This window comes from Pinus tabuliformis, chromosome Q (assembly GCF_031772625.1).
Source record: "Pinus tabuliformis cultivar Carrire ecotype Pingquan chromosome Q, CPIR1, whole genome shotgun sequence".
Lineage (NCBI taxonomy): Eukaryota > Viridiplantae > Streptophyta > Pinopsida > Pinales > Pinaceae > Pinus > Pinus tabuliformis.
The window spans coordinates 531,150,185-531,166,792 of NC_142296.1; the positions used below are offsets into that span (position 1 = coordinate 531,150,185).

General features: G+C 40.3%; 1 pseudogene across 1 annotated transcript; it reads left to right on the plus strand.

Moving 5' to 3' along the window:
• The first annotated feature begins 222 nt into the window (after positions 1–222).
• On the plus strand, positions 223–13,017 carry LOC149220543 (ATP synthase delta chain, chloroplastic pseudogene; annotated as a pseudogene). Its single transcript, XR_016249291.1, has 2 exons — positions 223–529; positions 11,748–13,017. The product of XR_016249291.1 is annotated as an ATP synthase delta chain, chloroplastic pseudogene (transcript).
• The last annotated feature ends 3,591 nt before the right edge of the window (positions 13,018–16,608 follow it).

A 16,608-nucleotide genomic window follows, 5' to 3' on the forward strand; every position in this document is an offset into this window, starting at 1 on the left:
CAACATATCTCCAAAAACTTGAACACTCGCTACTTTCTCCAAAAACTTGAACACTCGCTACTTAAAACACAAATGGTAAACCAAACCACTTGAACCTTGTTCCACATACCAAACCCAAACCAAACCCTATCTGAGGTTGCCACATTGCATAAAACTCCACAGAATGGGAGATAAGGTTGTTAGGACATTATATACCGCCCGATACGCTTTTCATCTTTGCGGACCCTCCGATATCTTCTCCCTGGTAAGATTTTGAGTATGCGGTTCACATTCTTTGGCCAAACCATCTCTGAGGTTGCCACGTTGTATGAAACTCCAAATGATTGGGAGATGAGGTTGTTTGGAGATTAAATGCCGTAGGATATGCTTTTCAGCTTTGTAGGCCATCCTATTTGTTCTCTTCGGTACGATTTTGGCCGTCTGGTTCGTATATTCTTAGGCATATAATGCAGTTGTAGTGGCATTATTGCATAAACGTCAGATTGATCAAAATTTCATCGCCAGGAAACTTTCTGCTGAGATTGTCCAGGTGGGTTCATGTATTTTGGTGAATTTATGGCATATTTATTTCTCCTGCTCTCTTTTTCCATTATTCTACAATGGCGATGAGTTTAATTTTAATGAGCTCCAATGTAATTAAATTTCTATGGCAGTTTTGACATTTTTTTTGGATTTATGGATGGTCCGATAAGGGTACCAAATGAGCTTTAATTTTCTGCATCGTAGTGGAACGGTAGGCTTTGTAGGAAAAAATATGGAAGATCTAATATAAATAGTGCGTTCTTCAGTTCACAGTGTTTTTTGGCACATTGATTTGGAGGCTTTAAAGCAATTCAAATGCACAGGCTTCTGCAATGTGGTTCTGTACCTAGATTGAAATAGGCAGGTCACTAGCTCCATTTAGATTGATGCAAGAGCACACACATACCAAGTATTAGAACCTCATCAGCATATTGTACAGGTAGGACTTGCCCCTTCCCTCAGTGGAGGCAGATGTGAAACAATGGGTTTATCTCATTTTGTGTTGAAGAAAAATGATTTAGAGCATGCACCCGGTAATGTTCTCTATCAGCTTGCTACAATAAGGATAGTGCAGACTTCCCAAGCTCTGGAGAGAACAAGAGCACCCAATAAACCTGGATTTATGTCTGAGCCCTTATTCCCACCGGCACACAATTAAAGAAATAAAATCCATGTGTGATTTATAGGATCCTAACTTGCTAGATTGGTTCAGTCATTTGAAGAACTTAACATTTAGCAACTCATGTGATATGGGTTTCTTTTTACTTGTAATATTGTTGCAGCAAAATTTATATTTAATCTGGACTTACGTCTGAGCCCTTATTCCCACCAACCCAAAACTAAAGGAATAAAATCCATGTGTGAATTTAGGATCCCAACTTCCTAGATTGGTTCAGTCATTTGAAGAACTGAACATTTAGCAACTCAGGTGATATATGCTTCTTTTTACTTGTAATATTGTTGCAGCAAAATTTATATTTAGTGTGGAAGAATTTATGTTATTATATAGTGCGTATGAGTCTTGGAAACTGTTTCTGGCAGACTGGAAGCATGTTTATGTTTCCAAAACGCTTCCAGAGCACCACAAAACTACCGTCAGTAGTTTCCAACTCTGTTTCCTGAATCCTGCAGTTTCCTGTTTGTTTCAAAAAACTGCTGGAAACCATTGGCAGTTTCCAGCAGGTTATCTTTCCTTTTTTATTTTTATTTTAAATTCAGAATAAAAAATTGACCCTGTTTAAAAAAGTTGTTCCAGAGGTTTGATTTTTGAATGGTAGTTACCATAAAGTCTGATTCTGTATTGCAGGGGTATGTTTTTATTCCAGAGGGTTGATGTTGAGTTACAGGGTTTGGTTTTAAGTTATAAGGGCTTGAATTTTAATAGCTGAGGTCTACTTGGGTGCTGAGATGTGTCCTAAAGGACTTTTGATGGCTGATTTGCATGCCCATAAATTGCATTTTCAAAACCATTATAAATTTTGTTAAAAAATTATCACGAAGGTTTGCTTTTTTGCATAGCAGCTGCTGCAGGGGTCTGATTCTGTGTTGCAGGGGTCTTATTTTTGAATTACATAGGGTGGATTTTCAGTTATAGGATCTGGTCTAAATAAAATTTAGTAAATATCATAATATGAATTTGCTAAATAGATGATACTAGAATCTAGATAGATTTTACTGGAAATTTTTTGTTATCATTTTGGAAACTGTTTACTAGTGTTTCCCCCATTTCCTACAGTTTCATACATAGATTACCTCACACGTTCGTATATTTTTGGAGCTTTGCTGTACCTGTATCCAGAAACCTATTTCTTGTAGTTTTCACGTTTTTGGTTTCTGATACTTGGGGTTGCATAGTATAATGCTTGATTTGGTATCTCACGTGTATAACATCAATGGGATATCCACTGCTGGGTGGCAAATGTATTGATTGGGATTTGATACCCTCAGCATCCTTGCCCTTTTCATATGATATGTCTCTTTGTTCATTAGAATTATTGTAGGAAATCTTAAGTTCATGTAACACAAAAACTGAACACAAGGGAGAGCAGTGTGTACCTGAAGATGGAGGAAATATGATGCTTGTAGAATTTTCTGTGCCTTTCAGAAAACATCTTAGAAATTCCAATACTCATTTCCTTTAAAATATCCACAAAAAGTCCAAAACAACTTTTACTGCGTACAGCTGAACCAGTGAACAGTAATCGATTATTTTGCCTCCTGTGAAACAAGATCTGCTCCCCACGCTAGGGTTATTGATACATGTAATCTCTAACACTAGACAATGCAGGGGAAAAAAGTAACAGCGGAATACTTCCATATACCTTTTTCGTTAAATGCTTCCTCTCACAATTTCTTCACCTCTAAACAAATAATACAATATAGCTTATGATAGGTCTTTGCCTTTTTTCAATTTATTAATCTACTCAATATATCTAGATTCTCATTTCTAACTTCAAGAAGCTTTCTATTTATCAATGTCTACATCTGAAAAATTAGGTGGCCAATAATAGACTTTTGAAGGATGTCTCGTTTAATAGTACCACTAAGAATGTGGGGTATGCTCCTAGATCAATGTGGTTCCATAAGGCTCTAACTCCAAGGGTTGAACCCACTCTTCCTGTTACAAAAATATTTGAGCCTTGATCGAGTGTACTTTGATACCACTTATCTCATGGAAAAAATAACGACAGAATTTCGAGCCCTCAAAGCTCAAAACTCGTCACCCAAGATTACAGATACAAATCTGTAATATTCCTGGTGGAAATTTACAATGATAAACAGAACAAACATAGAAAAAACACACACAAAAATTTACAGCACATTAAACACCCAGAAATGTCAATAAACTGTGCTGAGCCGAGCCATTTTATTGATATAATTGATGGGTACAAAGGTAAGATCAGAAAGCATGCACCTGAGCTTGCCCAAGGCAGGCTAACAATGTCCAGGTGATGAAATCAGCTGCTCTAGCATGCAATGTGGCTGTTCCCAACAATCTTTGCACTGTCCCAGTGAACACTGAAAACTGCACTGTTGACTGAAAACAATGGCTGCTAGGGCCTCCTCCGGTGCTCAGAAAATTCTGGGAAATTAACCCCAAGCTCTCCACCAATAACCCACAAAAACCCACGAAGGAATTGGCCAAATGTTGACCTTGGAATTTCAGCCCAATTTCCCCTAGCTCTTTCAACAGCTGGGTATTTTGACCCATCTGTAAATAAGGCTGCCAAATGCTCCCAGAATAGCTGAGAAACTTGGCAAAACTCCCTTCCAGGCTGCTCCCACAATCCCAGCCCCAAATCGACCTTCTCTATGTGTCCCACGTGTGGCAAGAAAAGGGACTACGTAGGCCTATGTTGTCTCTGCTGAAGCTGCTCCAAGAACATGCTGAAATGCCCCTGGATCCAGTGTTCCACGGGGTCGCGTCCCCCAGGGTTGGGTGCACACACCCCTCGCACCCGGGAGGGGGAGTCTACTGGGGGTGCGTTTCCACATGCACCCTTTTTGGGGAGTCTTGGGGAGACGCAAGGGGGTGCATTTCCCTGGTGTGGGGGACGAGACTCCCCAAAATGGGTGTGTCTGGGTGTCCCCCCTCAAAACTTCAGTGTGTAGTATATAGTATATAGTAATATACTAGTAAGTTTTGCTTTCAATTTAGATTCTAGAATGATGAATGATGAATCTCATTTTTAAATCAATGTCGATTGTAGAATGATGAATGATGAATGATATGGATCAATGTATTTGAATATTTCATTATTGAATTTGTTTATTGAATCTCATGGCATGGATGAATAATGAGTATGTCATATGAATGATGCATGTATCAAAATGAATGATGAGGATGGATCAATGTATGTCTTTATTTAATTCAATTATGAATTTAAATTTTATGTGTGGATCAAATTTCAATTTTCAATGTATTGGTATCCATATTACTATTAGTCTATTTAATATTTATGCTTTCATTATTGAACAATGAATATGAATTTGAATTAGATATATATACCTCGACGTCCCCCCGCACCCCGAAAATTTCCCTAAAATTTGAGGGTACTCCCACACATCCCCCTTCTGCGTTTCCCCGCACCAGAGTCTTGGTGGAACATTGCCTGGATTGATCTGAAATTGATGGAATTCCCTCCTAGGGTTAGCACTCGAAGTCCACTGAAGCAAGGGGTGATATTCTTGTTTGAAAATCTCTTGTGCTCAACAACACATGTAGACTTGGCCTCCAGCTCAAGCGTGCTAGTCAAGGTAAAATTTAAATGCTCTAATGATCAAGAATGCTAAAAATGAGTGCCTTCCTCCTCTTTTGTCAAAGTGCCTCCCAATAGCCCATGTTAGCCCAACCATCGAACTTCCCATCATTTTCCCTCCAAGGAGTGTGTATTTCCTAGGGGGGTTGTATTTCTCCATGGGTGGTCCCCACCTTCCACCAACACTTCGATTTTCTTCCCTTTCTCTAATGTTTGGGCCTTTCCTTAACCCATTTTTCCTAAGTACAATTGCAAAAATAAGACAAAATGGGCAAAATTGATATTTCCCCTTAGCAATATTGCTAAGTGGGAATATCGCAATCCTCCCTGCCAAAATGTTGCTTGTCCTCAAGAAACTGCAATGAAGGATGCTAAAGTATCTGTTGTCCCTCTCAAGTGGCATCCTCATTAGGTAAATTCTTCCATCTGATAAAAAATTCTTTGATGACCCTGTTCCACAAGTGTTTCTCACAGGTGTCCAGAATAGCCTCCGATTCCAAAACCAAGTGTCGTCATCCATGGGTGGTAGCTCTGTAGTTGCTGTTACTCGTTGACCTAGTGCCTTTTTCAGGCAAGACACATGGAAGATGTTATGAACTTAGCTCCTCGGGGATAGCTCCAGCTCATATGCCACCTCCCCAACTCTCCTAGTGACCTTGTACGACCCATAAAAGCGGGGCTTGAGCTTCTCGGCCCCCTTTTGCTTGAGTGTTGACTGTTAGTACGGCTGAAGTCTCAGGAAGACCAAATCCCCAACCTCAAACTGCCTTTCTACTCAGCCCCTGTTTGCATAGAGTTTTTGTTGGTTCTGCACAGTCTGTAGGTTATCTTTGAGAGCTCGTAAGATATCTTGGCTCTCCTGAATCCAATCCTTGGCCTTAGGGCCCTTGCTGTCTCCAAACTTCATGTTAGTAAAAGATAATGCATCATAACCATACAAAGCTCTGAATGGGGACATACTTATGGACATGTGGTACGTTGTGTTGTATTAGTACTCGTGCAAATGCAACCACCGTATCCATGCACGTTGATGGCCCGTCACATAGTTGCGTAGGTAGCCCTCTAGCCATTTGTTGACTATCTCTGTTCGCCCATCAGTCTGGGGGTGGTAACTAGTACTCGGAGTGAGCTCTGTGCCCACCAATCGAAACAACTCTTGCCAAAATCCCCCCATGAACCTGCTGTCCCGATCACTAACAATGGTCTTCGGAAGACCATGAAGCCAAAATACCTCCCTGAAAAATAGTTCAGCCACCTGTGAAGCCAAAGATCAGGCTAAAATAGCGAAGAAGTGGGCAAACTTCGTCAATCTGTCTACCACCACGTATATGCAGTCCTTGCCCTGAACTGTGGGCAACCTGGTAATAAAATCCATCGAGATGCTCTCCCATTTCCCCTCAAGGATAGGAAGGGGCTGTACCCAGCAGGGTGTGTTTGCTCACCCTTGTTCTTTTGGCACGTATCACACTCCCAGACATGCTTTAGAACATCATCCTTAAGGCCCCTCCATGCAAAGCGCTCTCGGATGGCCCTGTAAGTCTTGGTAAACCCCTGATGCCCTGCTAATAGTGAGTCATAGGAAACCTTCATAATCTTCTCCCTTAACTAGGAATTGGGCACTAAATAAATCTGGTCCCGAAAGTGAATCACCTCGTTCATCACCGTGTACCGGTCATCCATCACTGCACCATCAAGGACCTCACATGCAAATCGGTCCTTGGAGTACTCCACTAGCCATTGCGCTCTCTAATCTGGCACAATGCCCATCAATGAAATGGTGGTCGGCCTCCTAGGCAACGCATCAACTACCACATCGTGTTTACCCTTGACATACTCAATGTCAAAGTTGTATGCCTAAAGCTTGCTCACTGACTTTTGTTGCCTCTCCCATAGCTTCTTCTGCTCTAAGAAGAATCTGAGGCTGTTATGGTATTTCTTCATCCGGAACCTGTTTCCCACCAAGTACTGCCTGAACTTGGCTAGCGCATGCATGATGGCTAGCATCCCTTTGTCATAGATGGAGTACAACACCTCGTGAGGTAGTAGCTTCTGGCTCTCAAAAGCTATCAAGACGACTCCGATGCCCTCCCCTGATGCATCAAGATGACTCCTACGCCCTCCCTTGATGCATCACACTCAATTGCAAATTGCTGTGTGAAATCTCGAAGTGCCAACACCAGGCAACTGCTCATAACCTGTTTGATGCGCTCAAAAGCCTCCTATGCCTCATTTGTCCACTCAAACACCCCCTTTGTCAAATCGGTGAGGGGAGCTGCTAACTCAGAGAAGCCTTTCACGAACTTCCTATAGTAGGTACATATACCCATGAACCCCTCAACTCTGTCACATTCTGGGGCACTGGCCAGTCCCAAATGGCCCTGATCTTCTCCTCATGTACTCTCACACCATCCTCCCTAATAATATGCCCCAAATAGAGCATCTTTGTCAACCCAAACTCACACTTGGACAACTTGGCATAAAACTGTTGCTCCTCCAAAATATGCAACACTGTCTCCAAGTGTTGCAAGTGCTCCTCCCAGGTCCAGCTATAGATCAAAATATCATCAAAGAACACCAACACGAATTTCTGCAACTGCCCATGAAACACATGGTTCATGTAGGACTAGAAAGTGGCTGGTGTGTTGGTTAGCCCAAAGGGCATAACCAAGAACTTGAATTGCCCATAGTGACACTGGAAGGTTGTCTTAGGAACGTTTTGATCCCTCACTCTAATCTAGTGGTACCCCGAACGCAAGTCGATCTTGGAGAAGAACTTAGACCCTCTCAACTCATCCATCAGCTCATCTATGCGTGGAATGGGGTTGCAGTTCTTTTGGGTCTTCTTGTTGAGGGCCTTGTTGTCTACGCACATGCATAAGGTCCCATCCTTCTTCTTCACCAAGACAACCGATGAAGCAAAAGTGTTGGAGCTAGGCCTAATATGCCCAAGTGCCAACAACTCATGAATAGCCCTCTTAATCATCCCTGTAGGCCTTTCGATGTTTGTACGGGGTGGTAATCATGGATTATACCCATGGCTTTAACTCAATCGTGTATACAAAACCCCGGTCAGGTGGCTGTCCTAGCATATGTCTCTAAACACCACTGGGTACTTGTCTAAAATGGCCTATATGTTGGGGTGTGGTGGCCTGGGCTGACCCCCAACCTAAAAAATCCTCAACTCCATCGCCCACTCAATGTCAGCATGCCTCAGGTCAACCTCCATCCTGTTGAAACAATCTGTGGTGGGTAGGAGTGCATGCCCCTAAGGACAACCAAGTTGCCATCTGGCCCTATTAATTCCATCTCTAATTTCCTCCAATAAGTAGTGACCCGACCACGAGAATAGAGCCACTGGACACCCATCACCACATTGGTGTCTGGTACATCCACCACGAAGAAATGATTCGTCACTAAATAGTTCCCCATAGTTATTGTCAGAGCGGGAACATAGCGTATGCATTGCATGGTCCCGTCCCCCAACACAAGGACTGAGAACCCTTCAAACTCCTCAGTCATGATCCCTCTCCTCTACACCATTTGTGCATCAATGAAGTTGTGGGTGGCCCCACTGTACACCAAAACTGAGACACACTGCCCTTGCACTGTGCCTCTGCTCCTCAACGTCAAACACTTAGGTACCCCATGCAAGGACGCAAGGACCCCTCCTGCTAGTGCGAAAGGGGCTCCCCCTAGTGGTGGTCCCCTCTCCATGTGTGCCACACTGTCATCTCCACCTGCCCCCAACTCTGCATCGTCCTCCTGGTCACTGTCAGAGTAGACCTCCATGAAGTGGGCCTTGCCTGCTATGCATCTGTCCTGGTGCCCGTGGTTCCTGACAACAGAAGCATAGCTTCCTCCTTCAGAGATCTCTTCAAGTCTCCTCATCCAACTGTCCTCGCCCTTGGTTGGCTCTCAGTAGTGGAGCCCTAGTGTCTCTCCCCCTCTGCTGGAATCCCTGTCTGGGTGATACTGGCGCTTTGGTCCTGGGTAGGGCATCCTGCAAGTCTCGTTCTCTTCCAACTACGTCCTACAAGGTGGTGGGCCTATTGGACTTCACCAATCCCTTCAATGGCTCTGCTAGCCCCTCTACGAACATGAAAGCCCTCTTGGCCTCTGACAGGTCAGGGACCATCATTGATAACTTCAAAAACTCGGAGATGTAGGCCTCAACACTCCCTGTCTGCTTGAGCCTTGTCAACTCCCCAAAATGCTCCTCCGGGTCTCCTCTCAAATCGCTCTAACACCCTCTTAGTGAAATCCTCATAGGCTGTAACCCCTGTATGCCCCATCGTGGTTAGCCTATGGAACCACCAGCCGTGGGTTTCTCCCTCTAAATGCAACATGGCAATCTTAATTGCGTCCCCCTTCATCCGCAAATTGAGTTGGAAGTAGACATCTAACTTCTCAACCCATGCTTTTGTTGAGCTTTTGAACGAACCATCAAAAGTTGGGAGGAATAATCTCCCCATGGTGCGCTGCAAATCGATACTGTACGTGTAGCTTCCTCTGCCTTGCCCTTTTCCCCTTACCTTTCAACTGACAAAAGTCCCTCAAGGTAATGGCCTCTCCAAAGTTAGGCCCATAGCACTGATACTCCACAAAATAGTCCCCCATTGGCATCTCCTCTTAACCTTGCAACACTCCAACATCAGATGCTATAAATGTGGGAATATTGGACCTGGGTGGTGTGTTGGGAATGAGGGGTGCGTTGGGGCCATCAACCTTGTAGTGATGCTAAGTGCCGGAGCCCTCGCCAATTTGGAATTCCCCTTGAATCCCTTTGCCCCTATTGTTGCTGCAAGTTTGCTGGCTTAGCTCCTTGATCCCCTTAGACAAATCCTGAACAACCTTGAGAAGATGTTGGGCAAACTCCTCCTCTTTACTCCTCTTGTCTCCCTCATTATCTTCCATGTTTGGCCTTTCGACCTCTGGTTCAAGTATCACTGGATCCAGGGTAATTTGTAACTACCTTTCTCTGCGTCTGTACCTCGGCCTTCGGTAAGTCACATTCTGTTGGTCTTTTGGTGTCATAGACTGATGCTGCTCCCTCATGATGAGCCAAGACTATGACCTCTGATACCGTTGTAATATTCTTAGTGGAAATTTACAATGATAAACAAAGCAAACATAGCAAAAACACACAAAAATTTACAGCACATTAAACACCCAAAAATCTCCATACACTGTGCTGCGCTGAGCCATTTTATTGATATAATTGATGGGTACAAAGGTAAGATCATAAATCATGCACCTGGGCTTGCTCAAGACTAGCTAACAATGTGCAGGTGATGAAATGAGTTGCTCTAACATGCAATGTGGCTGTCCCCAACAATCTCTGCGCTGTCCCAGTGAAAACTGCACTGTTGGCTGCAAACAATGGCTGCTATGGCCTCCTCCTGTGCTCAGAAAATTATGGGAAATTAACTCTGAGCTCTCCACCAATAACCCAAAAAAACCCACGAAGGAATTGGCCAAATGTTGACCTTGGAATTTTGGCCCATTTTCCCTTAGCTCCTCTAACAGCGAGGTATTTCGACCCACTGTAAATAAGGTTGCCAAATGCTCCCAAAATAGCTGAGAAACTCAACAAAACTCCCTTCCGGGCTGCTCCCACAATCCCAGCCCCAAAATCGACCTTCTCTATGTGTCTCACATGTGGCAAGAAAAGGGACTGAATAGGCCTACGCTATCTCTGCTGAAGCTGCTCCAAGAACACGCTGAAATGCCCTTGGATCGATCTGAAACTGATGGAATTCCCTCCTAGGGTTGGCACTCAAAGTCCACCGAAGCAAGGGGTGAGATTCTCGCCTAAAAATCTCTTGTGCTCAACAGCACATGCAGACTTGGCCTCCAGCTCAAGTGTGCTAGTCAAGGTAAATGCTCAAATGATCAAGAATGCCAAAAATGAGTGCCTTCCTCCTCTTTTGTCAAAGTGCCTCCCAATTGCCCATGTGGGCCTAGCCATTGAACTTCCCATCATTTTCCCTCCAAGGAGTGCGTATTTCCTAGGGGGGCTGTATTTCTCCATGGGTGGTCCCCACCTTCCACCAACACTTCGATTTTCTTCCCTTTCTCTAATGTTTGGGCCTTTCCTTAGCTTCAAAATTAAAGTGGGGCCCCATAACCCACTTTTCCTAAGTACAAATGCAAAAATAAGACAAAATGGGCAAAATTGATATTTCCCCTTAGCAATATTGCTAAGTGGGAATATCACAAAATCTGCCCGGACATTGAGTTAGAAAATTTCCAATAATGTGTTATTTATAAAATGCTTTCGGTTTTAGCTACTCTGCTTCTCCCCAAAGAACGCAATCAACCCATTAAATAAAGGCTGCTGTTCTTTTTCTATTTACTGATGTACCAAAAATAGCTATAATCTTAAAAGACAACTCGAGATTTATTAATATCTAAATCCCAGATGCTTTCAAAAGCATGCTTGTTTTTCTGCTCCCACTAGGAATAGAGGGCATGCTCTTAGAGCATCATGCCTGTGTGTAACAAAATTAGATACATGTTTACTAGTTTGATTTCTGTGCAGTAACTGTGTTTCATTTAGGGAACTGAGCTGTCAGTACATTCATCATCATCATCTAGCTTTTGATGCTAAATGTGTTGCATTGATGTTAGGTTTACACTTGGTTTGCTGAAATGAGAATTCACTTTCAAGTTTCTACTACTAGATTTAATTGTGACTTCTAATGTTTGTGGGTTATGTTTCTGATGAGTGCAGAGTTCGTTAGAGTCCTTACTCTAAGTAGCTCAAAAATAACGTAGTAAACAAATTGCCTAGGGTCAATAAATGATTTATGGCAACTGTATTTTCATGTTGCAAATGGACAACTCATGTTTTATTGCCTTCCTCTATAGAATTATGATGTATAAAGATTCTTCTTTGTCTGTCGGACATCTTGTGTAGTAGGACTATTCCATTATTATCCATCTCATGAAATTTGTTTCTGTTAGATGGATACATTAACGCAATCCCTCGCTTCCTTGAATGTACATTCAAGATCATCTGCACAAGCGCTTCAGTCTCGGGAACCTGTTCAACGGCTTCCTGTCACCAATTTATCACCAAAATCACATTCCTCCAGGTTATTTGCACCTGCTCACTTGACTATTTCAAAGCCAGGGATTGGAACTGCAACCAGAAACTCTTATTCACTTGATGCTTTGGCTTCAAGAATCCCACATGCAAATGCAAAAAGTCCTGTACGACGGGCTGTTGTTGTGACGCGTGATTCTGCAGCGGGTGGATATGCGGCAGCTCTTTTGCAATTTGCACAGGCAAATAACATGTTAGAGGTGATTAATGGGGATATGGAAAGACTTTCTCATTTGTTGAAGAACCAGGAACTCTACGATTTTCTCATCAATCCTATTATTGAAAATGGGAAGAAGAAGAGCATTCTCAAGTCTATTGCAGATGATGCTAAGTTTCAAAACTATACTCTGAATTTCCTGAATCTTCTTATCAGTAAGCAAAAGATTGGCATAGTAAAGAATATCTTGAAAGAATTTGAATCATTATACAATGAACTGACAGATACCCAGGTTGCTTTTGTATCCTCTGCATTGAAGCTCGAGAAACACCAGTTAGCGCAGATTGCAAAGAAAATACAGAGCTTAACTGGGGCAAAAAATGTAAAACTCAAGAGCATTATTGACTCTTCTTTAATAGCAGGCTTTGTCATCCGCTTTGGCAAGGATGCATCCCGCATCATAGATATGAGTGTGAGAAGCCGATTGGAGCGCTTATCAACTCCAATTAATTCTACAGAAAATGTTGTAGCGTTTGAAATCTGAATTAACGAACCCAATTCCTTCTATGCCAGGGATTACTCTGCAGTGCGAAATTGTTTGTTCCTAAAGTGCTTCTGTTCCAGGATTGACATTTTTTTCTCCATTTCCAATGTACACAGAGTGTATTTTATAACAAAGTATTGATATAAGGAGGCATTTCGTGAAAACTAAGGTTTTAGTTGGGTTACGTTCGATGAAAAGATGGAGTACAGATATTGAACATTTGGAATGGATATGCACATTTTTGTGAAGGGGGAGGGGGCTAGAGATAATTACTGTGATTTCTTGTTGAAAATGACGCCTACAAGCACTGTTTATATTGTGGACTTGTTCAAGCTCAAGGATCTGTGTAAGTTTCGGGCCACTTCTCATGTGTATTTTAAGGGTTTGCTGTTATTTAACAAGATAATTTGCTGGCTTTTGCAATGCATTCTGAGTTTCATGATTGATCAATTCCTAATGCATTCTGAGTTTCATGATTGATCAATTCCTTGTGCTTTTAGTCTCCCTCTCTATTTAGTGGCCCCATAATTTAGTAACCTAATACAAATTTCAAGTTACACTTCATTGTTCTTTAGTTGAGTGGATGCTTTTTCATACGACTAAATCTAAATACTCCACTTATTTATGATATTTGAATGAAGTCACATCTCGGATATATTTATCCATTTGGACAAGTTTAAATATTTTACATTTTTCGATTTTTCCTTAGCAACTATCATTAGAATTTGGGTATATAATTGTTGCTGAAATTGCAATTATCTAATACTTAAATTTCGTTTTTGAATGTATAAATGGATTCAGCACTCTGAAAAATCTCTCTTGTATTAGGATTGTGCAATCTCAACCACTGATATCTGCAATTTTAGCAATTATTCTAAAATTTTGACCAGATTTTAGCCAAAACTCTTCTGAAAAATGTGCCAAAAAAGGTTTAAACTATTAGATTTAATTTATCATCCCTGAACACTCGTTAACTTATAAAATTGATATTCAACGTGCGCACCTCTATTTACAAGGAGATTATTAGTGCTGAAGGGTGATGGCTTATTGGTAATGAGCCATCACACTTCAGCACTAATGGTCCCCTGGGAGCACCCATGTTCCATATCAAAATCTGCTCACTAACTTTAATGAGCCATCACTCTTCGGCACTAATGGTCCCCTCAGCCCCCCATGTTCCATATCAAAATCTGCTCACTAACTTTGGCCATTTCACCACTTCATGGAGGATATTTTTCACATATTCAAAGGTTTCCAATGGCATTCATTTCTGGGCTTAACAGACTCATGTATAAAAGGTCCCCTAGAACATGAAATATCATGTAACTTGTTAAACAGACAAGTCCAACGCTAAAACATCCAACATTTGGTTTGGTTTCAAACAATAACGAGTATTTTTAAGCAGACCTAATCCTTTGTTTCGCCAAACACTACACGAAGGAAACCAGTTGAAACTACAACAATACACTGATTCAGCCGAGTAGGCCACATCCTAATTTTCCGCAAGGGTCTAGCACGAGGTTGTTCATTCTCTATCATCAAAATTTAACTGTTTATCACCTTAAGCTATGGAAAACTAATGCCTCTAACTTGACAACAGTAATTATTTCAGAGTAAGAACTACGTGATCTTGTGGTTTAGCACTAGCAGCATGTGATGTACAGCTGGAAAGCAAAGTAATTTGGTTATTGCACCACTTATTCAAGCTCAATTTGGAATATTCATTGAATATAAACTCTTACAAAGAGTTTGTTACAACGTGTATTGCAGGTTGGCTATCTTAACCTTTTATCAAACTATGCAACTGCCTTTATGTTTCTCCATGGCAATGGCTGGTGTGTAATTTGATTAATTTGATTGAGCAGTAATTTAAACATTTTACATTTTCAAAAAAAATTGGGTGGAGCTTTTCTGAATAGTTTTGCTCATATTTTGGTCAAAAAATTTAGAAGAATGGCTGAAATTATAGATATAAATTTTAAGATTACACCATCACAGTTTAAGAGATATTTTAGAGCACTAAATTCATTTATATATTTCAAAATGCAATTTAAGTAATGGACAATTCCAATTTCACCAACAATTATATATCCCGATTGTAATTACTAAAAAAAATACAAAAAATAGATCTTTAAACTTGTGTCTCTTAATAAATATGGAGTTATGTAAAAACAAATTTTATCAATTAGATGAAGTAATAATTATTTTATTAACATTAATCGAAAAATTATTTAAAAATAACTATACATCACGGTGATTGAAGACAATTCTAACTTTCAATATTTGTTTTTTTTGTCAACATAATGCAAAATCAAAGATTGTTATTTGGATTTAATTGTTTGTCAACATAATGCAAAATCAAAGATTGTCCACTAGGTTACTTGGTCCAAAGTTACTTTATGAAGATAAAGGTCTTGGGTTTAAGTCTTTTGTTTTGTTGAGTTACTTTTTCAAAAAGTACATGTATTATTTGGATTTAATTGTTTGTCAACATAATGCAAAATCAAAGATTGTCCACTAGGTTACTTGCTCCAAAGTTACTTTATGAAGATAAAGGTCTTGGGTTTAAGTCTTTCGTTTTGTTGAGTTACTTTTTCAAAAAGTACATGTAATTTATGTTTTAAAATTACTTTATGTAAAATTGTTTTCACCTAAAAAAGTCAGTCACTTATAATTCCGAAGCCACTTTTTCTTTTATTGAAGTTACAATTTAGTGGGTAGTTCATAAAGTACCATTGTAAAAGTGACCTTCACTTATTTATAAAAATGGATCACATAAAATAATCTTTTTTGAAAAGTGAGCTAATTAGATTAAGTTTGGAAAGGGAGAGATTTTTTTTAAATATAACATTATCCCTCACTTCCCAACATTCACGTAGTTCGTTCGCATTTTCAACAATTTTTCTTCAAAAAGCCATAATTTTTTCATCCAAAAGCTGTTTTTTCTAAATCGGCCTATTTTTTTGAGATCTTTACATTGGAACACTTAGTTTCAACATTTTCAACTTCAATTTCTTTTAAAATGGAAAGTCCATGCCTAGTTATTCTTGACAACACCGACTACTTCCAATGGTTATCCTACGTTGTGGATTTACTTGGAAGTAAAGGTCTTTATAGAATAGTTTCAAGCCAAGAATCTAAACTTAAAGATGAAGATAAGCTAGCCAAATGGGGAAATAAAAAAGATCAAGCACGTGGGTTAATAGGGATTGTAGGGACCAACCCTTTTTTTTAAATACTAAAAATACAACCACAAAAAAATAACATTGAGAACTCAAAAATTATTAAGCATTATATAAAACTTTTTTGAATTTCACTTTATTGAACATATCATCCAATTTACATGTTATTAACTAAAACCCATAATGAAGTCATACAAAAGAATATTATAACAACATAAGTAACGTTGATGAGGAGATAAGATTCAAACTTGACTTGCCGCTATTTGCCCTCATTTGTTGTTGGTCGCCTCCAAGTGTGAATGTCAACATGCTTAATCCCAATGCAATGACCCATTCGTTGACCTCTCAAGCCACTCCTTGGGTACTCTCCTTCTCCGCAGACCCTTGAGCTGCAATGGGGTTGTACAATGAAGGAATGTATTAGCTGGTAGAGGAGAGCACTCTTTGGCTTAAGAGTCCATTATTTAAAATCTTCTACCTCCCCAAACTCACAATAGCTCGTAGTCACTACTCTGACATAGTGTTATCCATCCAACAATAGGGTAAAGAGAAAGTCCCTTCATTCATGGTCTGCCCCTTCTTTTATAGGAGTCTTCATAGGTGACACTTGACATTTCATGTATAATCAATAATTTTTGATAATTCAATAGTTTGATTATTCACACACCCATGTGTCACTCTCTTGTCAAGGGTCTCCAAAATTATTTACTTAAATTTTAATTTAAAACTAATATTTTTTCTCACTTCAACAAGATTCCTATTTTTTCTCTTAGTTGTCTCTTGATTCCCTTTTTTTTTTCTTAAATTGTATTCATTACTAAAGTCAATTGATAAGT